This window comes from Pogona vitticeps, chromosome 2, assembly GCF_051106095.1.
Source record: "Pogona vitticeps strain Pit_001003342236 chromosome 2, PviZW2.1, whole genome shotgun sequence".
In the NCBI taxonomy this organism is placed as follows: domain Eukaryota; kingdom Metazoa; phylum Chordata; class Lepidosauria; order Squamata; family Agamidae; genus Pogona; species Pogona vitticeps.
This window is the reverse complement of record NC_135784.1, coordinates 93,287,859-93,308,898: the sequence shown is the minus strand read 5'-3', so window position 1 is coordinate 93,308,898 and position 21,040 is coordinate 93,287,859. Positions and strand designations below refer to the sequence as shown.

Here is a 21,040-nt window from a genome sequence, read left to right as displayed (position 1 = left end):
GAAAGCCCATGGCCATGGCCCTGATTGTGATTATCCTTTTGATTTCCTTTGTTCCAGAGGACTGATGCAGACACAATCATTCAACAATCAGTGTGTCAAAGCAGCAGTCGGTGGCTGGGGATCAGACACGAACAGTTGAGACATGCCTGCTCTAAGTGAATAAGAGTTCTTCTAATGCACTGTAATGCTGCACCTACATATTCTACAATTACAGACTCCCTCATTTCCTGTAAACTATAACCCAAGGGGAAGTATATCCTTGAACTTGATATGAAGATATAGAAATATGTATGAATTAAATAACCTTCTGCCGTTAAATACTTCAGACTCATTTGTATGGACAGATTTAAGGCACACACACCCAAGTGCGGCTTTGCTGTTGTTTCAGTGGGACTTGTGCAAAGAGCTTTGAAGCAGCATACATTCTCATTTTAGATAAATTAAATGATGGCTATGGTTAAATTGCATGCATTAAAAAAAAGTTCTTTCTGTTTCTCATACCTTTAAAATACCCTCCAGGCATTTTGAAGGATAAGTGGATCCTTATGTACTCCTAGCCCTTCTCTAAGTGGCTGAACCACTAGAGCATTGCTAAAATGCAGGATGTTTCTCTAATAAGAGGTGTCTTTGTTGGCTATCTTCAGTGTCCTCTCCCAAGCCTATACACTGACATTCTACAGGCCTTTTAATGTGCAGAAGTTGGGGCTCCCATTTGCACCCTGAGCAACAAATCTCATTAGATTAGAGTCACAGAAAAGAAGGAAGAAATGTTTAAGATGAGGTCTTTTAGATGTTAATCTCATAGCATAGGAACTGCATCTCTGCAAACTTTACTTTTTCACTCATGGCTGTGGGTGGATGAATAAGGTGAGCAGGTGGGAAAGTATATGAGTGAATTAAGCAAATTGCATGGATGTGGCTGCAGTGTTTCCCACTGCTACAGTACCTGGAAAGGGCATTGCCCTGATCATAGAAGCAGACCTTGGAAGGCTCACGCATAATAATGTTACCTATAATGCATCATGTTTTGAAGTAAGGAAGGGATAACAATATTCTTTTTGCACAACACTTGACACTGTCCCTACCTTTTAGTATAACAAGTACCATTTACCTGTCGATAAAATTTTAGAGGGGAGATTATGGGGGGTGTAGTCCATCTATTTCTTTATGATTGCTTTTTAAAAACAAAATTGTAAGAAAAAATGTAACTACAACACTCTAGGTAATGCGTTACTTTGAAAACAATGAGTAATACATTTCTTTCAGAAAACAGCATTCTTTGCTCTGGATGGAAGTAATCGCTGGTCAGTTCTATATGTAGTCCAGATCACATGATTCTTTTTTTGTACAACCTCAAAAACAATGTGCTTTACCTGTAGAAAGTCCCAGATTCAATTCTTGGCATTTCCAGATAAATATCTGGTAGCATCTAAGGAGCTGGAAGAGCAGTTGCCAATCAGGAGAGACAGTAGACAATTAGATAAATTGTCTCACCTAGTGTGTATGGGATGATCTGATCCCTATGGATGTACAGCTTCAGGGAATCTGAATATGTGAACCAGACCAAGCCACTTACTGTACTTAATGCAGGAGTCTATTTTATTTGGAAAACCAGTCAAATTGGGCTAAAGGGATCACTAAAATAATACAAAAGAATTTTACTGCTGGAATTCTAACCATCAGTGGTACATAAATCAAGCACGACACACTAGACATTTTTCGACACAGGAATCTTTCTGAATTTTGGCTTAAATATTGGGACAATTAGATTTGGTAATGAATTTTAGTTCTTCAGTTTTGTGTTCTGACAACCTGTGGAAACAATTCTGTTCAGATATCCAAGGAGACTGAATTTCTCCCACAGTCATTTTTTATTCATACAGTTGATATTTTCAGCATGTTATACAATAAGGTAGCTGCCTCCTTCTCCTTCTCCTTCTTCCTGTTTCTTCCACTTTCCCATTTCTATTATCTTGTGCAACAGTTTAAATACCAAGGAGTTCTAGAGACACCTAAGATCCATGTTTGCACCTGTGCTTCAAGCCAGTGTTACAGCCATTTTGAATCAAGTACAGTATTATGGTCATATACAATGAAATCTTGCATGCATAGAGATAATTCTGAGTTTTCCTCTATACTGGAAGGAAATTGCATCTTGTTAATGTATACAAAAGACGGAAGCAGTTTTTTTTTAAAAAAATCCTTAGGTATCTGCATACCTTTCCTTAAATATTCTATCCTGAAAACAAACTAATCAAGATACCCACCACTATTAGGCAGAGAGTTAAGTATTCAGTGTGTTATTAAATTATTTTTGCTGCCAGGGATGTGGAAAGATGGGAATTGAATTTTCTAACTCATGTACTAAAATAATTCAGCCGGTTTGGGGTCCTATGGACCTTTGCTTGGGCAGGATGTCATCTGCTGTTCTGCCTCAAGCAGCAAATGTCTTGGACTGGCCTGATCTTCTCAGCAACCCAGCTGAACTGTATCACATTTTCACAGGACAAATGATTTCATGTGGCCTTAGGACTTAGGCCATTACTTCTGGGAATAATAAATCTATCATTGCCACGTCGTTATTCAGCAAAGAACGAAGAATAAATGGATGGCCTGAGAACTCTGGTCTGTTTCCCAAGGCAGAACATTTAAGTTGTGATTGAGGTAATTGTCTGCTTTACTGTCACATATACAATAAATAAAGCTCCTCAAATTGCATGCGATTACAAAGCTTTTGAATATATTAGTACAGCTGTGCACAAAAGGTCTCTTGACATTCTCAATATTCTTTATAGGCAGAAAAACTGGAAGGTGGGGTGAGGCCAATTTCTCTGAATTTCTCCCAGGAAAGGATAAGTTCCTGAGGAGTTTCTCAAAGGTGAGATTCTCAATTACCTGTGGCTGCAGCCCAGGCCTGTTCTCTTTTTCTTTCCTCAGCAATTTTGTTTCCCACATGGCCACTGCAAGTAGCTACAAAGGGAGCAGTTTGGTTACCTCGTTGCTATGCTGCCATCCCTTCTCTCCTTGATTCCAGAGTATTGTGGTGGGGGCATTACGAAGGCATCCATCCAAATAATGGCAGAGAATTTTTTTAAAAAATTATTCTCCAGTGTGGCCTTTCACTGCAAGGGGAGTAAGCAAAAAAAAGTTTCATGGTTTTCCCTTTAAAAATGTTTTGTAAGAAATTCTGGCTGAGCACTGGTTGTATTCTTCGCACTCAGAATCCTTCAGAACAGCAGTTGATGTTCATAAGACTTAGTTTAAAGCCATATGTGACAAGAGATGAAGCAATTCCTTCATGTGTTACTTGAAAGTAAGAGTCAGGAGTAACACATGGGAAGGTGAAAGTGGTGGTGACCCTGTTATAGGATCATTCTGAAGTGTGGATTTTGATGTATTTTGCAAAATTACTGTTCAAAGTTTTGATGTTAGACTGTTAAGTTCCTTTCCATGTTATTTTTCTATAGAGAAGCTTTTGGAATATTTAGCAGTCTGAAGCTTTAAATGAGAAAGCAGCTTCTCTGAAAGCCATTAGAAAAATCAGCAGAGGCAGGACTAGAGGAAGTAAGGAACTAAGGAAGGGGAGCTGTGAGCTGGAATACGACTCACATCACAACCACTATGAACAGTGAACTCCAGAATCAATCTGCACCCCCATACTAACACATTCAGTTGTGGATTTCTCCACTCCTTGTTGGCCCTTGACCCAAGTGAAAAATCAGAAAGACAGATGCAAAATGCAAGGCAGCCAATTGTCTTATTCAAACAAACAGGCAGACAGAAATATCAGCCTCTTAAAATGTAAAGTGTTAGAGTAAGCAAAATAAAAACACTCTTTGCTCATGTTCTTCAACCCATAGTTTTAAATTACAATTCAGCATGTCAGAAAAGAGTCTTCTCCAATCGGAAAAGTATCTAAAACATCTTTAAGAAAGACATATAACAGACAAATATTTTAACAAGATAAGGAAGGTGGGAGGAGCTCTATGGGCTTTGTCTAACAGTATCTGAAAATCAACTTAGGCATTTCCTAGGTAGTCATAGCACCGCCTATTCTCTGCACCTTAAGCATCAATGACCACATGGGGCCAGTCCCACTGTGGAAAAAGCCAGCTCTATTCTAAGCTTTCCCTTTACTCTTTGGTGAGAATTTGAAACAGATATTTATATATATTTCAATTAAGCAAGGTGGGGAAACTTGTTTGGTTTCACACACCTCCTCTGTTGACTATAAACTTAGCACTATTTCTCCATAGTGCTTCTTCTGCAACTGCAATTTAAAAAGCAAATCACGTATCAAATGCTGCCCTCTTTTGAAGCATTCACCACCACCTGAGCTTTTGAACTCATTTTCCTCAGTCTTTTAATGGTGCTTCTCCTTCTTGCATGGGTAGCATCTCAAGACAATTTGCTGACTGGCGAGAACCATGAACAAAATATAAAAGAAAGTAATAGAAAACTCTCTGAAGCGTAGAACTCCTCTGTTTTTAAGAGGCTTCTCCCATGTTCCTGAGTGAGATCTGAGAACATTTCCTTGAAAATGGTTGTTGAAAGTATGCTACTGCAGGACTATACCTAGTCCTTCTGCTGTGAGGTCTACTGTTTGGGGCCAGCATTCATACTGTCCCTCTGACAGAAGGAACATCCAGTGTATTCGCAAAAGCTTTCACAGCCGGAATCTAATGGTTGTTGTGGGTTTTTCGGGCTTCTTGGCCGTGTTCTGAAAGTGGTTCTTCCTAACGTTTCACCAGTCTCTGTGGCCGGCATCTTCAGAGGACAGCAAACTGTGCTCTGGGTAGACCGAACTGAAGATGAAAAACAGCCACCCACAAACAAAGTATTCCTGCCATACATCAAAGGAGTCACAGACCGCATGGGGAAACTTCTGGAAAAACACAACTTACAAACAGTATTCAAGCCCACCACAAAAATACAACAAATGTTACGGTCAGCAAAGGACAGAAGGGACCCCCTCACCACTGCAGGAGTATACCGGATACCTTGCAGTTGTGGCCAGGTATACATTGGAACCACAAAACGAAGCATCCACACCAGAGTCAAAGAACATGAGAGACACTGCAGACTAAAACAACCAGAAAAATCTGCAGTAGCTGAACATGCCATAAAACAAACTGGACATGAAATTCTATTTCAAAATACCGAAATACTGGACAACACCAGCAATCATTACGTCAGACTGCACAGGGAAGCCATTGAAATCCACAAGCATCAACAAAACTTCAACCGGAAGGAGGAATGTCTGAAACTCAACAAAACCTGGCTTCCAGCTCTCAAAAACACAGAGTGCAAAAGGTCAAGGAACTCCACCCAGCCACAAGGTCAAGGGATTACTGCACACAAAAAACCAGCTAATGACACCCATCAACCACAGGGACAGATAATCTCCCCTCCTTATCAAAACAATACAGCCACAACAAAACACACTAATCAACCATCTCCTGATCAGGACAATAGCCTATCTCACAAACTAGCCTTCTCACAGCCATAAATACTCCACCCACTCTCTAGCCTGCCCAGAGCACAGTTTGCTGTCCTCTGAAGATGCCGGCCACAGAGACTGGCGAAACGTTAGGAAGAACCACTTTCAGAACACAGCCAAGAAGCCCGAAAAACCCACAACAACCAGAAGGAACATCATTGTTCTGTTACTAGGATTCCCCTCATGTTCATTCCTACAATCTGCTGCCCCATAAAAAGCTCCACCCCCCTATCAACCTTTGCCAACTTAACATCTTAAGGGCTGACTTTGGATCTCAGGTGTTGGTGCTGAAATCATGGGGCATGACATGGTGTTCACCTGGTAATCCTATTTTCCTGGTTATGTACTGGGACCCAAAAGCTTTCATTGAAGCTTTTTAAAAAATGCACAGGGCAATATTTGAAACAGGGGTGGAGAAGCTACTGTCTTCAGGTTGTTGTTGGACTCCAGTTCCCATCATCTCTGACCACTGGTTATGCTAATTGTAGTTCAAGGGAGAGGAGTTGAAGTCCAACATTATCTGAAAGGCCACAGCTCCACCAGCTTTGAGGTAAGAAATGGCATCTCCAGCTTCAGACTCACAGTTCTCCCTGCCACCTCAGGAGTCTAATACCTTATTTTCTTGTAGGTGTAGACATGCAAACAGGTTTCAAGAATGCTTCACATGCTCTTCCACACATGGAAATGTTAATATTGTCCACTTTACTATTTTTTCTCCTTCATTAACATCACAAGTGTTCTTCCCACTCTTATTGAAGTTGGGCTTCCCCCTGAGCCAGTTGTGTAAGAGCTAAATGCTCCTTCTATTTGTAGAGGCCAGATTTAACCCCCAAGTGAAACTCTTTGCAGCAAAAGTTGGACAGCTTGGCAGGACACAACAAGCTATTTTGTTGAATTCGGTGGCCTGCATAAGCAAAGCTGAAATGACTTCCCCCCTCCCAGGAACACTGTCAGATGGTGAAATATCTCGCATGCCCCAATTCGCTCATAGAACAATCTACATAGCATAATTTATCTTCTGGAGTGAAAGGAACAAAAATAGTGCTTACCTGAGCATTTTGTAGAAGTACCTGAATAGTAGACATCCCATGTAAAAGCCGTTTACCTACAGGCTCTGTTGTTTTGGTTGCTGCAATTAACCTCTAAATTCTACCCACTAAAAAACTATCCAAAGACTTAAAAATATTACAAAGCAACATCAGACAACTATTTCTGTAGGAGCTTTACATGACCCTGTAGAAAGATTGCCCGAGAATAAGAGAAAATGAGAAATAGCATTGTTTGGGCTGAATAAAGGTTAAAGGTTTACTTACTGTCAGGAGAATGCATCCCTGCTGTGTATTTTCTAAGGCTAATCTGTTTCCCCCGCAAAAGAGGATTCCCTCAGAGATATGGCCTCAGCAATCAGATTTGATAAATTCACATTTATATTTAAGTGACCAACCATAAAACAAAAGCAGGCTAAGTGCAATATACATTGTTGAGTAAAATTATGTTACAGGACAGGGGTCTCCAAACTATGGCCCGCAGGCCACGTCTGGCCTGCCTTGCCTTTTATCTGGCCCTCATGCGTGTGTGTATGGTGTGGGTGCGTGCGTGCATGTGGAAGTGTGTGCATACATGGAGCACATATGATGTGGCCCTCCCACTGAAAAGTTTGGAGACACCTGTTATACGAAATAGAGGGCTTTCACCACTAATCACCACCATCTTCACATCTTAGAACTGCTGAGCTGGAAGGGACCCTATGGATTATCAAGTCCAGTCTCTGTCAAAGAGGCACAGTGAGGAATTGAACGCTCACCCTCTGGCTATTACCTAAACCACTGGTTCTTAACCTTGAGTTACTCAGGAGTTTTGGACTGCAACTCCCAGAAGCCTTCACCACCAGCTGTGCTGACTGGGGTTTCTGGGAGTTGCAGTTCAAAAGCATCCGAGTAACAAAGGTTAAGAACCACTGACCTAAACCACTTGACCAACCAGCAATTCTTTGAGGGAGCACACATTCTTAGCATGTGCTAAGCATGCCATGATGTTCATATCTAAAGGCTAGATATATCTTTATATCTAGTTTATGCTGAACTCTCTCTTGTCTAGTGAGGGCACTGACCACTTAGGATTGGATGGTAGAAGCACCACACTTTTCCTTGCTTAGCTTTGGTAACTCTACTCCTGGCTTGGGGCTCTTGGTCCAGCACCCACACCTATTCCTAATTCCTCACAGAGCACAGGTTCATATACAGGCTAAGGGAGGCTGAGCTGCCTATCTAGCCACCAAGCTCTGGATAGATGAGTTAGGAAGGCTTCGGTGCAGGAAGTTTTAGCCCTCCAGATGTTTCTATGCATATGGTTACCTGACACATTGGCTTCAGAAGAGGGATTCAGTATGAGCTGTCGTAATGCCTGAATAAAACATGTAATAGCAGGATATTTAAACTGCTTGGAAAGTGGTCTGAATGAGTGAATTATGGACTTAGTTATGATGAGAACTGATCCAACCTTTTCCTTTCCAGTACAGAGCAGTTTCACATAATTTAACATGGATTTCTATAAAAGTGGCTCCAACAAAGTTTCTTCATTACTTTCACCGAGGTATAAACTGGCTTTGGAGGGGCAGTTCCTTAAAGACATTTAGAGACTTCTAGACTAACTTTTGTTTTGCCAGCACTTTGTGAACAAGAGCACTTCTTTCACATGGGAGATAAGTGAACACTGAGTAGTTAATTAAAAAGAAAAAATATAAAGGAAAGGGTAACAGTAAAGATTTGTAATGGATAAGAATGTTGCTCCTAAACCTTATCTCCTTATTGTTCTCATGAAAGTTTAAGTATAGCTTTTTATTTCTCCCTATATAGGAACATATTTGATTAAAACACATATAGGCTGCCTTCCCATTGAAAATGATCCACAAGGTGGCTTAAATGAATATCTTTCCTTGAGATGTAAAATGAAAATCAATAAAAACACCACAAATGCACAAAAACAAAAAAAAGTCACAGAGCAGTTAAAGAGAAATTTAAAAAAATATGTTGGGGGATTTTGTGCAGAGATGGAAAAAAGTAGCTTTTCTCATAGTTGTTTTTCTTTCTATGTTGTTCTTCTGCTCCATACTGCCTGTCTGTTTCTTGAAAGGTATCGTGGAATGGAATGATCCTCATCTGCTGCCTACATTTTAAAAGGAAAAAGCTGGGCATCTCCTTTAGGAAGATGTTTCAAAGCCTAGTTGCCAATGGCTCGATTCAACTAGCAGTAGCAGACAAGAGCCAAGAAGGCACAGACTTCTCCAACCTCAGATGTGACTGGAACTCCTAGCCATTTGGTTCCATAGGAAGACTTCTGTGTTGACTAGGTTAGCTGCAGTGGAAGCAATGAAGTTTGCCTGATTGGTACCTCTTCGTGCTGTGCCCTTGTTCCACGCAAAACGCTGAAGCTGCAAAGTCTCTAAATAGTTTTGTTTAGCCTCAGTGGTGAGTCTTACCATGCAAAGGAAAGAGAGCAGAGAGAATGGGCTTGAAATCAAGCTAATGTGTGGTGCACTCAGTCAGTAGAATTGTGTAAGTCAGCTATTTCCCCCATAAATACTGTTTTCTTCCAACCAGTATTTGAGCTCTATGTTTCTTTTGCAAGCATCGCATTGAAACTAGTAGATTGACAGTTGGGAAGGGATGGAGGTGAAGAGATGGAAATGGAAAGCCTTGTGCATTTTGAGGGGTGACTTGTATAGAACGCAACAGGCAGCAAGACTACAACTCCCACAAAGACCGTGGCCTCCCAGGAAGCACTGGGGCAGTTTCCTTTTTGTACAGGGAGTAGGACTGAGACAGTCTGGAAAACAGGCCCTGCTCTAGCTAAGTAAAACATAGGTGTGCATAGTTGTCTGTGGATATCTGCCTGCAGGCTGGAACTCCAAGAATTCTGCCTGGTGTACTCTTGGATAGTTTTTGGAGTTGGTGTCCAAAACAAACAAACATGCAAGCAAGCAAACAAATCTCACACACTCATATTGTCAGCACAAAAGCTATTCAGTTGTTCTGTAGTCATTTTTTCTTCTTCTTAATGTTCAGCTGTAATCTTGCTTTAGCATTTTACTTCCTCAGCAGCCATTTCAATTCCCGGCTGTTTTCTGCTAGTAATACAGCATAGCTGGCATATCAGTTCTAATTCATTTTTCATTTGGATATGATTTAACTTTTAATACAATGGCTTCTGAATACAGATTGAACAGACTGGAAGAAAATGTACACCTTTGTCGGACACCATTGCCTGTGGAAACCATTCTGTTTTCCCATATTCTGTCTTAACAAGAGCATTTTGTCCACAATATTGGTTACAAATGAGGAAAATAGAATGTTGTGATATGCCAGTTTCTTTTAGAATGATCCATCGCTTTCCATGGTCCACACTAGAGATGGGCATGAATCAGAAAAATTGTGATTTGTTTTGATTTGTCAAGATTGATAAATCACAAATTTACATTTTTTTTCTGATGAATTGATGAATAAATATGTTGATTTGTTTTTGTTTTTAAAACCCTATAAAATGGTTTGCGGAGAGCCTAGAGACACAATGTTTGCAGGGAAGCTTCCCCTGACTCTTCTCTACAACCCTTCCAAGTTTGGCGAAGTTTGGATTTTAGATGTCCAAGTTATACACCCACAAGGAGGGCCCTCCCAGGAAAGTTCTTTCCAGGCATCACCAGGAAGCTTCTCCCAACTCTCCTCTACAATCCTGCCAAGTTCGGTGAAGATTTGGTTTTAGATATATGAGTTCTACATCCACAAAGTGGGTCCCCCCAGGAAAGTGCCCTTTAGCAGCTGGCTTGGGGAAATCCAATCTTCACAAAACTTGGAGGGATTGTAGAGGAGAGTCAGAGGCAGAGTCCCTGCTATTATGGTGTATCTAGGTTCTGGGCGGGGGGGTTATAGCCAAATGAATTGGCAAATAAAAAATAACTAAAAATTCATTGATTCATGATTCATCAGGGGCATTGATTCAGATGAATACAAATCGATGAATTAGCAACTTTTGAACAAATTTGGTGGATTTGTTTTTTAATTCATGCCCACACAATTAAAGGATTTACTGCAAGCTATAAAGTACTGAATGATTTTGTTTTGAAATTCTTTAGTGTTCTCTAGTGGCCAGTGTATTATTGCAATATGACCTCTAATGTCTCCTCCTTTTCTGAATTCAGCTTGAACACCTGGGATTTATTTTTGTTCCATATGTGATAAAAATTCTTTGTTATGAAATCTTGAGCATCACTTCACTTGCATGGACAAGTACTGCAATAGTCTTACAGTAACTATAATAATTGGCCAGTCTCTTTTCTTTGGGACTGAAATGTTTCACGTCTTTGCACTATTCTCCTCTCCCCATATTTATTGCCATGTGTTATCAGAATATTTATAGATTTGGTCTTTTTACCTTGAAATCTCTCTAGTGGCATCCCGTCTACACCTGCCTTTTTAAAACTGCAGGTTCTTCATAAAAAGACTCTTCTCAGAAGGAATCTGCAATCCTTGCATCTCCTTTATGTAGATCTTCAGTATATTATTTCAGTCTCTTTATTTTCTTGATCAGATAAGAGATTCCCTTGTTGGTGTTTCAGCATCTATAGTCTTGGTTTCAATTTTCCTTTGATTTTTAAGATCTGGTGTCATTTTATGATCTCATATACCATTCCCTTTTTCAAAATTTTAAAGTACCCAGAGTTCTCATGAGCAATATGGTATGGCCATGGCAGAGGCACAGTTCCTCCGTACAGGAGCTGTGGCAGGGGGCTTCTTGCTTTGTGAGGGCTTCGGGCAAATATCCCCAGTTGGCGTTCTTGAGAAGCCCTGCAGCTTTGCATCATTTCCAAATCGTATGGTTCGTGCAAGATTTTCCAAAGGTACCAATGCAACGGGCTCTGTTATTCCCTGGCTTTTCTTGAGCAATGCCAATTTTAAAAGCCCAGAGAGAGAGAGAGAGCTACTTCTTATTTGCTGCTCTGCTTCTGGTGCCCTCCTGCTCTAATTCTAGGACCTCAGTGAACTCACTGTCATGTAGTATTGATGGCTCTCAAAGGATGACTACCAATCAAGAATGATATTTCTCAAAACCTTGACTTCTCAGCCATGGTGATACAGTTTTCACATGGCTAAACAAAAGCGCAAACAGCAGCATTCTGAATGGTGGCAGTGCATTATGCAGCACAGTAGAACAGTCCTAGGTTTTGTTCTGTAGCAGTGCTTGCTCTTTGGTAGCTTACTGTGGGCAATACCTTAAAATAACCCCTACAGTTACTGAATTCAGGTTGGTAACTCCTTGTTCAGCACCATGGGGTCCCTTTCAGTTCAGCTTGATGCCTCCTTTGAGATCAGCATGGTGTCCTTTTCACTTTGGTTACCTGACCACCTGTCCAGCTTGTCTACCCCTAAGGCCAGCCTTGGATGCAGGCAAGAGGCTTTGAAACTGCACAGCTACTTTACCTGATCATTTACTGGTACCTGCATGGCCAGGAGTCATGCAAAAGTCAACACACTTGGCATCCTTTGTTTATGCAAGCCAGGCAGAGGCGACATAAAAATTGGTGATGGCAGGAAGCAGAGGAGACGGCAATGGAATGCATAGTTCCTATCAGTCTGTTGGTGGTGGGCAAACTCTATCCCAATGCAATCCTGGAGGGCTGGTTCTGTATTATAGCATTGAGATGGGTTGGAACAAACCTAGCTCAATTAGTACATGCAGTAGCCCCTGCTAGCACATGTGGAAGCCCCATCTGTAATATCTGTGAGGGAACTAGGTAAGATACATATTTTAAGGGACAACTCCCACCAATAATTCGGCTATAAGGACTGTAAGTTTTCAGACAATTTCAAATAGTGAGATTTATGACGAAATCACAAGTTCTGGTCATCATGACCCATGCAAGGTTAACAAAAATAGGTTTTATCTTTAGTTGTTTACTGTTCAGTCACACAAGCTAAAGGGACCACCAACCCCTTCCACACATTCAAGGCACTGGCTCTGTCTTGAATTTTGTTATACCATGGTTATTCAGAAGAATTCCCACCTCATGTTTCTTAAAATTTGAACACAACAAGACTTTTGAAAGAAAACTCAGCTAAAGGTCTGTAGGTAAAACAGATGTACGCCGGGGCAGCTTGGTTCATTTCAAAGGAGTTATTTGTCTTTCACTACAGTAAGGGAAGGGCAGGTGCAGAACTGGGCACCCAGACTTTTATCCTTCCTCCAACTTTATTAGAAAAGCAATCAGGGTTATAGCATCAAGGTAAAAAAATGAGGTCAGCCGGGTATGAAGGGATTGCAGATTAACTTCAGACAGTGAAGGGTAATATGAACCAAGAAAGGTGTGGAGGTAATTTGGAGAAGGAGAAGGTGTTGGGATGAGATAACACAAATACCATATCAGTGCCAGCCTGGACACTTTCTGAAATGGAAGCATGACAGATGGAAACCCCCCCCCCACACACACACAAAACAGCCTACCCTGCATTTCACTAACCTTTCCATGATCTGTTGCAAGTTGGTCATGGCAAGCAGGCTTTATTTTATGAGAAAAAGAACAGAACTGAGGGGCAATTCTTATAAGTCTTTTTGAGTACAGTTATCCAAGAAGAATGGCAATAATCTATCTCAAATTGTGTCCAGTTCCCGTTATCTGAATACCACCTTTCAGTGCTGGGACAGACAATTCAAGCTTCCACAGACTGAATAATGGAAACCCAGTTTCCATTGGGTCTGAGATTTTGTTTGATAATAGCCTTAATCTGTATTGTCAGTAAGCATGGCGTAATATGGTAGGAACCATGTACAGATATTCTCAGTTGTTTCACAGCCTTTTTGCATATTTTCCAATTGATGGACACATCTTTCTTAATTATATCATTTCCCACAACATGATAAGCAAGGCAAAATTCCAAAGTAAGAGGGATGAGACGATAGAGCTGGTAGAGCATCACAAAATTAAGACCAGATGCTGTTCAAGTTTCAGTTTTTCCCCCTGCCCTTCCCGCTCTGTTTTCCATTGGTGCCACATCTTTTGAATTATAAGCCCAAGTGTAGGGGGCATTATGTAATGGATCTAGGTAAGTAACTGTGGGAGCTTTTGATGATACATGGTTTCTGTAATAGCTTTGTGGTGTGTATAAAAGCTACTATGGTTGGAGTATATGTTGAGAATGATGGATAAATACAGAATGCCTGGCACAGAGTGTTTTTGCATATGGAGGAGACTGGTGAACAATGAGAGCAGAAGGTAGTATTAGAATGAGAGGAAATGAATGAACTGGATCAAAGGCTTATTCAGATCTTCCAAAAGTATATGTGCTCCAGAGGGGGGTGAGGGGAGCATCCTAGCCTTACCCCCTCTCTGCCATCACTTTCAATGTGTGAAATGAGAATCTGTAGAGGAGGAGGCTGTTCTAGCTGTGCAGGCCCTTATCAGCAAAAATTCTGTTTTTTTCCCCCCATAGAATCATAGAGTTAGAAGGGGTCTATAAGGTCATTGAGTCCAATCCCCTGCTCGGTGCAGGAATCCAAATCAAAGCAGAGCTGATGAATGATTCGCTAATTTTGTATTGAATGCCTACAGTGTTAGAGTGCTTACCAGCTGCTGAGACCATTGGTTCTATTGTTGTGCTGCTCTAAAAGTTTTGAGATTTTTCCTGCTATTCAGCCAAATCTGACTTCCTGTAGCTTGAGCCCATTGTCCTGCACTCTGGGATAATTCGGCAAAGATACTGCCCCTCCTTTTTGTGACAGTCTTTCAAATATTTGATGGGGTCCTGCCATATCTTGTAATGGCAGGTTACAAGCCATGATGGGGATGTATAACCTCCAGGATTAAAAGGAAGGTACCTCAAAATGCCAGATGCAGGGGAGTGGTTTCATGAGACAGGTATCTAGTATCTAGTTGTCTCGTGTGCTCCCAGAGGCATCTGGTGGGGCCACAGTGAGATACAGGAAGCTGGGCTAGATGGGCCCTTGGCCTGATCCAGCAGGGCTCTTCTTATGTTCTCCCCTCGGTCTACTTATTTCAAGGCTAAACATATCCAGTTCTTTCAGTCTTTCCTCATAGGGCTTGGTTTCCAGTCCCCTGATCTTCCTTATTACCCTCCTCTGAACTTTTTCCAGTTTGTCAGCATCCTTCCAAAGTCCAGCACAGTACTTAAGATGAGGCCTAACCAGTGCTGAATAGAGGGGAACGCGTACTCCACAGGAATTTGGAAACTATACTTCTGTTAGTTAGGCATCCTCCAGTCTCGAAAGACTATGGTGACGTGCTCTGTATGGAGGACTTGGAAGAGCGTCTAGTGTGGCTGAAGAGGCCAATTTGAGAGTGGCAATCTCTTCCACACTGAAGACAAATCCAATCTGTCCCCTGTCCAGCTCCCTGGTTTTGCTGCTTTTGTGACTTCCTCTTTGCCTCGGCCTGCTGGACAAGGGTCTCTTCAAATTGGGAGAGGCCGTGAAGCACTGCCTGCCTCCAGGCTGAACGGTCAGATGTCAGGGTTTCCCATCTGTTGATCCCGCTTGCAGATATCCTTGTATCGCAGCTGTGGTCTCCCTCTGGGATGCATCCTAAAATAGCATTTGCCCTTTTTTGCAGCCCTATCATACTGTTGGTTCATTTTCAGTTTGGTACCTACAACAATTCTAAGATCCTTCTCATTCATAGTATTACTGAAGTAGTTAACCCCCACCTCATAATTGTGCAGTTGATTCCCCCCCTTAAGTGCAGAACTTTGTACTTATCCTTGTTGAATTTCATGCTGCTGTTTTCAGCCCAGTGCTCAAGCCTATTAAGATCTTTTTGAATGTTGTTTCTGTACCAGGGTATTGTATTGTGCAGCAGAACAAATCAACATTGTAAAAGGCAATTCTAAAAATGAGGACTGCTTGAACAAAAATTTCTAACTTTGAAACTGGACTTCAGATCAGCACCAAATTTGACAAAGTTGTAGCATACACTCTGCTCTTGCTCTGTGCCAAATTTGGAAAATTTGGGCAAAGGATTTTCAAGCTATGAAATTTTTAAAAGTAAAACTTTTTTACACACCCATCCCATTCAGAAACAGGAGATCCTAAAGATCCTTAAATTTAAAATGGCTCATATACTGTAAATTGAAAAGACCAATTTTGCTTATCTTGAAAGGGAATGGTTGGCCCCACCCATTTTTTTATTTGGAAAGAATGCAGGCTGCAGGAGCTGAAATATAGATCCTCAAAAGACCCCTTTCAAATGGGAAAACTGACTTTTTTTTTATAAACAAAGAATGTGTGGTACAGGCTTGCCAGGCAGATGATAACATGTAGCATATGGGTGAGGGGGAATTACAGGTCAGTAAAAGTGTACAGCTATTATGGAAGGAGTGAAAAACAGGCTTGCTCTAAAGAAAGTAATGGAGTGATAGTCCTTCGGAAAGGGAAACTTTTTGCCGTGTATCTCCAGGAAATTAGCATATAATATATATTATCATTTTGTAAGGTATATTCAAAGTATTTCTGCATTATAAAACCACAGAGCAGTTGTGTTTGTCCTATTCCTGATTGCTTGCAGTAAAAAGTCTCTCAGGAGTTCTGAGACCAGACTTCTGACACAAGTTTTCATAGGGGAAATCAGCTCCAGGTCTGGGGCAAGCAGAAATTTTGACCCTGTCGGGACCCAATTAGCAGACTCCATGCTAACCTTTTAACTCCTTCCTGGCCAAATAGGTATTCATGCTGGCAAAGGAATTCTGTGTCTGGTTATAACATTATTTTAAAAGATATTTTAAAAATAATAGCAAACAATTATACAGAAGCTCACTCATTTAAACTGTGAAATTACTGTTTTATTTTGCTTTGTGTCTGTGGATGGTCTTACTCAATGCTAGCATGGCTTTGATGTCTATATCCTGTAACAGTCTCAACCATTCCAACCATCTTGTTACTATACAATTGTTTTGTAATTTAGAATAAACTCCACAGATATAACGTGCCACCATCACTTCTGATGTGTGGTGACTATATGAATTTATTTATTTAAAATATTTTTACCCTTCCTTTCCCCTAAAAAATGGCTCAAGGTGGATTAAATAATTAAAAACACAATATTAAAAGCTAAACACAGTAAACTATTCAAATATTTAAAAAGATTAATAAGTGGTATTTAACCAGTGTTGCAGATTTCAGGGATTGGTGGTTAATCTTTTCACATGTATCATCTTTTCAGCTGAAATCCACCCTGGAACATTTTTAAAATCTATTTGCTGTTGTTGGACTATTTTTCCTTTGCATTTGCTTGAAGAAAATGTAGTCTATGCTCTTCAGCTATGCATTATTTTTACAGTATTTCTAGTCATTCTAGTCATATTTAGTGATTTAGGACAATGAGAGAGGGAAAAACAGAGGGAGAGAACCATGTTTTTTTTTTTTAAAAAAAAACACCTTATAACATATGATCCATAAGTAAATGGAACTGATTGGGCAATATCTTATATTAGGCTACCAAAATCTTTTAAAAATGTAAATGAAAGAAAATAGAAATTGAGCTTTTAATTAATTTAGAATTCTTCATCAAACTGGGCTTTGAAAACTTGTAGCAGGACAAGAAGCTGCAGAGATATTCAGAGTTTATACTGGCCAGATATTATAGCCATGGGAGCTGCAGTTAATTAAGTTCAGGTTGTCATTGGGCTTTATATAAAGTTAAAGGGGAAAAAAACAGACTACACAATGTCAAAGTATTGAATCTGGCAGGATGAAGATAAATTGCTATTTACAATCCTTGAAATAAAAGGTTCATATAGCTGGAATCCAGTTGGTTAGCACAATATATTGCACTAGAATAGGCCCATTGAATCAGTGGAGATTTATGAAGTCAATTCTCCCATTCTTCTACTGATTCAAATGAGCCTACTTTGTGCAATCTATCATGCAACAGGATGTCAGCCTATGTTTGTAGAAATGCATAACTCGCAGCTGACACTCAGACATTAAATGATTTTTTAAAAAGCTGAATATGGATCCTAAATCGTTTTGTGTGTGTGTGTGTGTGTGTGTGTGTGTGTGTGTGTGTGTGTGTGTGTGTCTGTGTCTGTGTCTGTGTCTGTGTCTGTGTCTGTGTCTGTGTATGTTTTTGCTACAGTTATTTTGTTAATCCTGAAAAGCCTTCCTTCATTTCCAAAGGAGCAACAGTGGCGTGGTGATCGTGTGCCCCCTGGGAGCTACACATTCCACAGTGCAACAGTCTCAGTCGCTTGAAAGAGGATGAGATTCTCTTTTCCCAGTGGAACACACATGGTAGCTATCCTTGCTTTTCTACTTCTGTTTCTTTTGTCTACAGAAACATAAAACAACATGTGGTGCAGGCTCCCTGTGGTGTATGGTTTCAGACTAAAGACAAGGAACTTGTGTCAAAAAGCATTCCCTGCTGTCAACGTGTGGCCCCTCATGCATATAGACCTAAGGCTGGAAGGAAGAATGTTAGCCTAACCTATGTGGACATGAGAGAGCATGGAAGCATACAGTTTTACACACAGAGAAGCAGTGTCATCAGGGCACAAGGAAACATGACATGATTCCCTTCCTCCCTATAAATAGTGGATGTTGGATGGATTGATAGCTACAAGGCTGTAATGAGCAGAGTTTAACTGTCCACCTTAGCTGCGGTGACAATGACAGCTTTATTTCCTTCTGCAAATGGGGGCTTTCCCTCTGAATCCACTTAGCAGAGGGAGTTTTGGTTGGGCCTCATCTCAAAGAGAGGGACGAAACTCCTCCTGAACTGACTGCTACCATTTTTGTCCAAAAATCATGCACACAAATTTCATTCTCATAATTAATGCATTCTTTTAGCCCCCGAAAGACTGTTAGACAGGAAAAGCAGAAACTGCTGTAATTCCTATTTGGATATACGTAGCACACAGAATCCTCCAGCTAGAATGAATGGCAGCCATAATGTGGGGAACTGTGGGGTTCCACAGGGGTCGATTATTTCCCCAATGCTGTTTAACATCTATATGAGGCCGCTGGGTGGGGTCATCAGGGGGTGTGGAGCCTTGTGTCATCAGTACGCTGATGATACTCAGCTGTACATCTCCTTCCCACCTACCGCAGGAGATGCCGTTCTGTCCCTTCAGCGCTGCCTGGGGACTGTACTGCAATGGATGCAGGAGAACGGGCTGAGGCTGAACCCGGACAAGACGGAGGCATTGAGGGGGGGTGACCCTCCCCGCCAAGGATGGGGTCCGCAGCCTGGGGATCCATCTGGACCCGGCGCTCACCATGGAATCCCAGGTGGCGTCGGTGGTCCGAACTGCCTTTTACCATCTTAGGCGGATAGTCCAGCTGTGGCCCTATCTTGAGGTGGGGGCGCTCACTACCTTGGTGCATGCGCTCGTAATCTCAAGATTAGACCACTGTAATGCGCTCTATGTGGGGCTGCCTTTGAGGCTGCTGCGGAAACTACAGGTGGTGCAGAATGTGGCGGCCAGACTTCTTAGTGGTGTGAAAAAATACCAACACATTTCACCCACTCTGGCCGCATTGCATTGGCTGCCCATCCGCTTCCGCATCGACTTCAAAGTGTTGATGCTTACGTATAAAGCCCTAAACGGTTTAGGGCCTCGATACTTGGCAGAACGCCTACTCCCACCAAGATGTACCTGTGTCACCCGCGTGAGCCAGGAGGTGAGGCTGAGGAGCCTAACGCCGAGGGAGGCCCGGAAAGAAAAGACAAGAAATTGGGCCTTCTCGGTGGTGGCTCCTCACCTCTGGAATAACCTCCCTCCTAATATTCGCGTGGCTCCCTTGCTGGGCATTTTCAAAAATCAACTAAAAACATTGATGTTTCGGCAGGCCTTCCCCTCTGTCAATTCCTGATCTCCCTCCTCCCCTCTCCTTCCACTCCCTAGTGTCTGTCCCATCTTGCTAAAAGTTTTCCTTATGTAAAATTGCTTTTAATTATATTGTTGTCGTTTTTGCTACTGTCAGCCACCTAGAGTAGTCTTAACTGATTAGATAGGCGGGATATAAAATAAATAAATAAATAAATAAATAAATAAATAAATAAATAAATAAATAAATAAATAAATAAATAAATAATGGCTCAGAGGAAGTAACTTTTCTAAGCTTTCGAGGTACACTTTTACCTCAGTCACTCATATAATTCTGGTTAATTTTATTCTACACTGAATATATAGTAAGATGACCTTGAGAACTTGTATTACTAGGAAAAGTAGAGGATGAGTGAAATATAGGCTTTGTTAAGCAGATCCTTGTAATGATCACTAAGCTCAGTTGCAGAGAAAGACCTTGTGCAGGAGTAAATCCTATTTGTCTCCAGTCCAGTACGGGTGGGGGATACTCTGTCTTAGCTCTGGCTTGTAATTTTCCTAGAAGTCCATCTTCACTCCAGCCATCAAAATAAAAGACTGGAAAAGATCAGTCTACATCCCAATCCCAAAGAAGGGCAGTGCCAAAGAATGCTCCAACTACCGTACAATTGCACTCATTTCACACGCTAGCAAGGTTATGCTCAAAATCCTCCAAGGTAGGCTTCAGCAGTATGTGGACCGAGAACTCCCAGAAGTACAAGCTGGATTCCGAAGAGGCAGAGGAACTCGAGACCAAATTGCTAACTTGCGCTGGATTATGGAGAAAGCCAGAGAGTTCCAGAAAAATATCTACTTCTGCTTCATTGACTATGCCAAAGCCTTTGACTGTGTGGACCACAGCAAACTATGGCAAGTCCTTAAAGAAATGGGAGTGCCTCACCACCTTATCCATCTCCTAAGAAACCTATATGTGGGACAGGAAGCAACAGTCAGAACTGGTCATGGAACAACTGATTGGTTCAAAATTGGGAAAGGAGTACGACAAGGCTGTATTTTGTCTCCCTGCTTATTTAACTTATATGCAGAATACATCATGCGAAAGGCTGGATTGGATGAATCCCAAGCTGGAATTAAGATTGCCCGAAGAAATATCAACAACCTCCAATATGCGGATGATACCACTCTGATGGCAGAAAGTGAGGAGGAATTAAGGAACCTTGTAATGAGGGTGAAAGAGGAGAGTGCAAAAAACGGTCTGAAGCTCAACATCAAATAAACTAAAATCATGGCCACTGGTCCCATCACCTCCTGGCAAATAGAAGGGGAAGAGATGGAGGCAGTGACAGATTTTACTTTCTTGGGCTCCATGATCACTGCAGATGGAGACAGCAGCCACGAAATTAAAAAGATGCCTGCTTCTTGGGAGGAAAGCGATGACAAACCTTGTGTGTGTTTAGTCGTTTAGTCGTGTCCGACTCTTCGTGACCCCATGGACCAGAGCAAGCCAGGCCCTCCTGTCTTCTACTGCCTCCCGGAGTTGTGTCAGGTTCATGTTGGTTGCTTCGCAGACACTGTCCAGCCATCTCATCCTCGGTCGTCCCCTTCTCCTCTTGCCGTCACACCTTCCTAACATTAGGGTTTTTTCCAAGGACTCTTTTCTTCTCATGAGATGGCCAAAGTACTGGAGCCTCAGCTTCAGGATCTGTCCTTCCAG

The 21,040-nt window shown here is 41.5% G+C and overlaps 1 long non-coding RNA gene across 1 annotated transcript in view; it reads left to right on the top strand.

The window, feature by feature from the left end:
- LOC140704454 (uncharacterized) overlaps positions 1-21,040 on the top strand; it is a 137,058-nt gene that overhangs the window by 7,469 nt on the left and 108,549 nt on the right. The window contains exon 2 of the long non-coding RNA XR_012083659.2: positions 17,678-17,791. This is a non-coding gene — a long non-coding RNA (uncharacterized LOC140704454). The remainder of the gene's footprint in view (positions 1-17,677; positions 17,792-21,040) is intronic.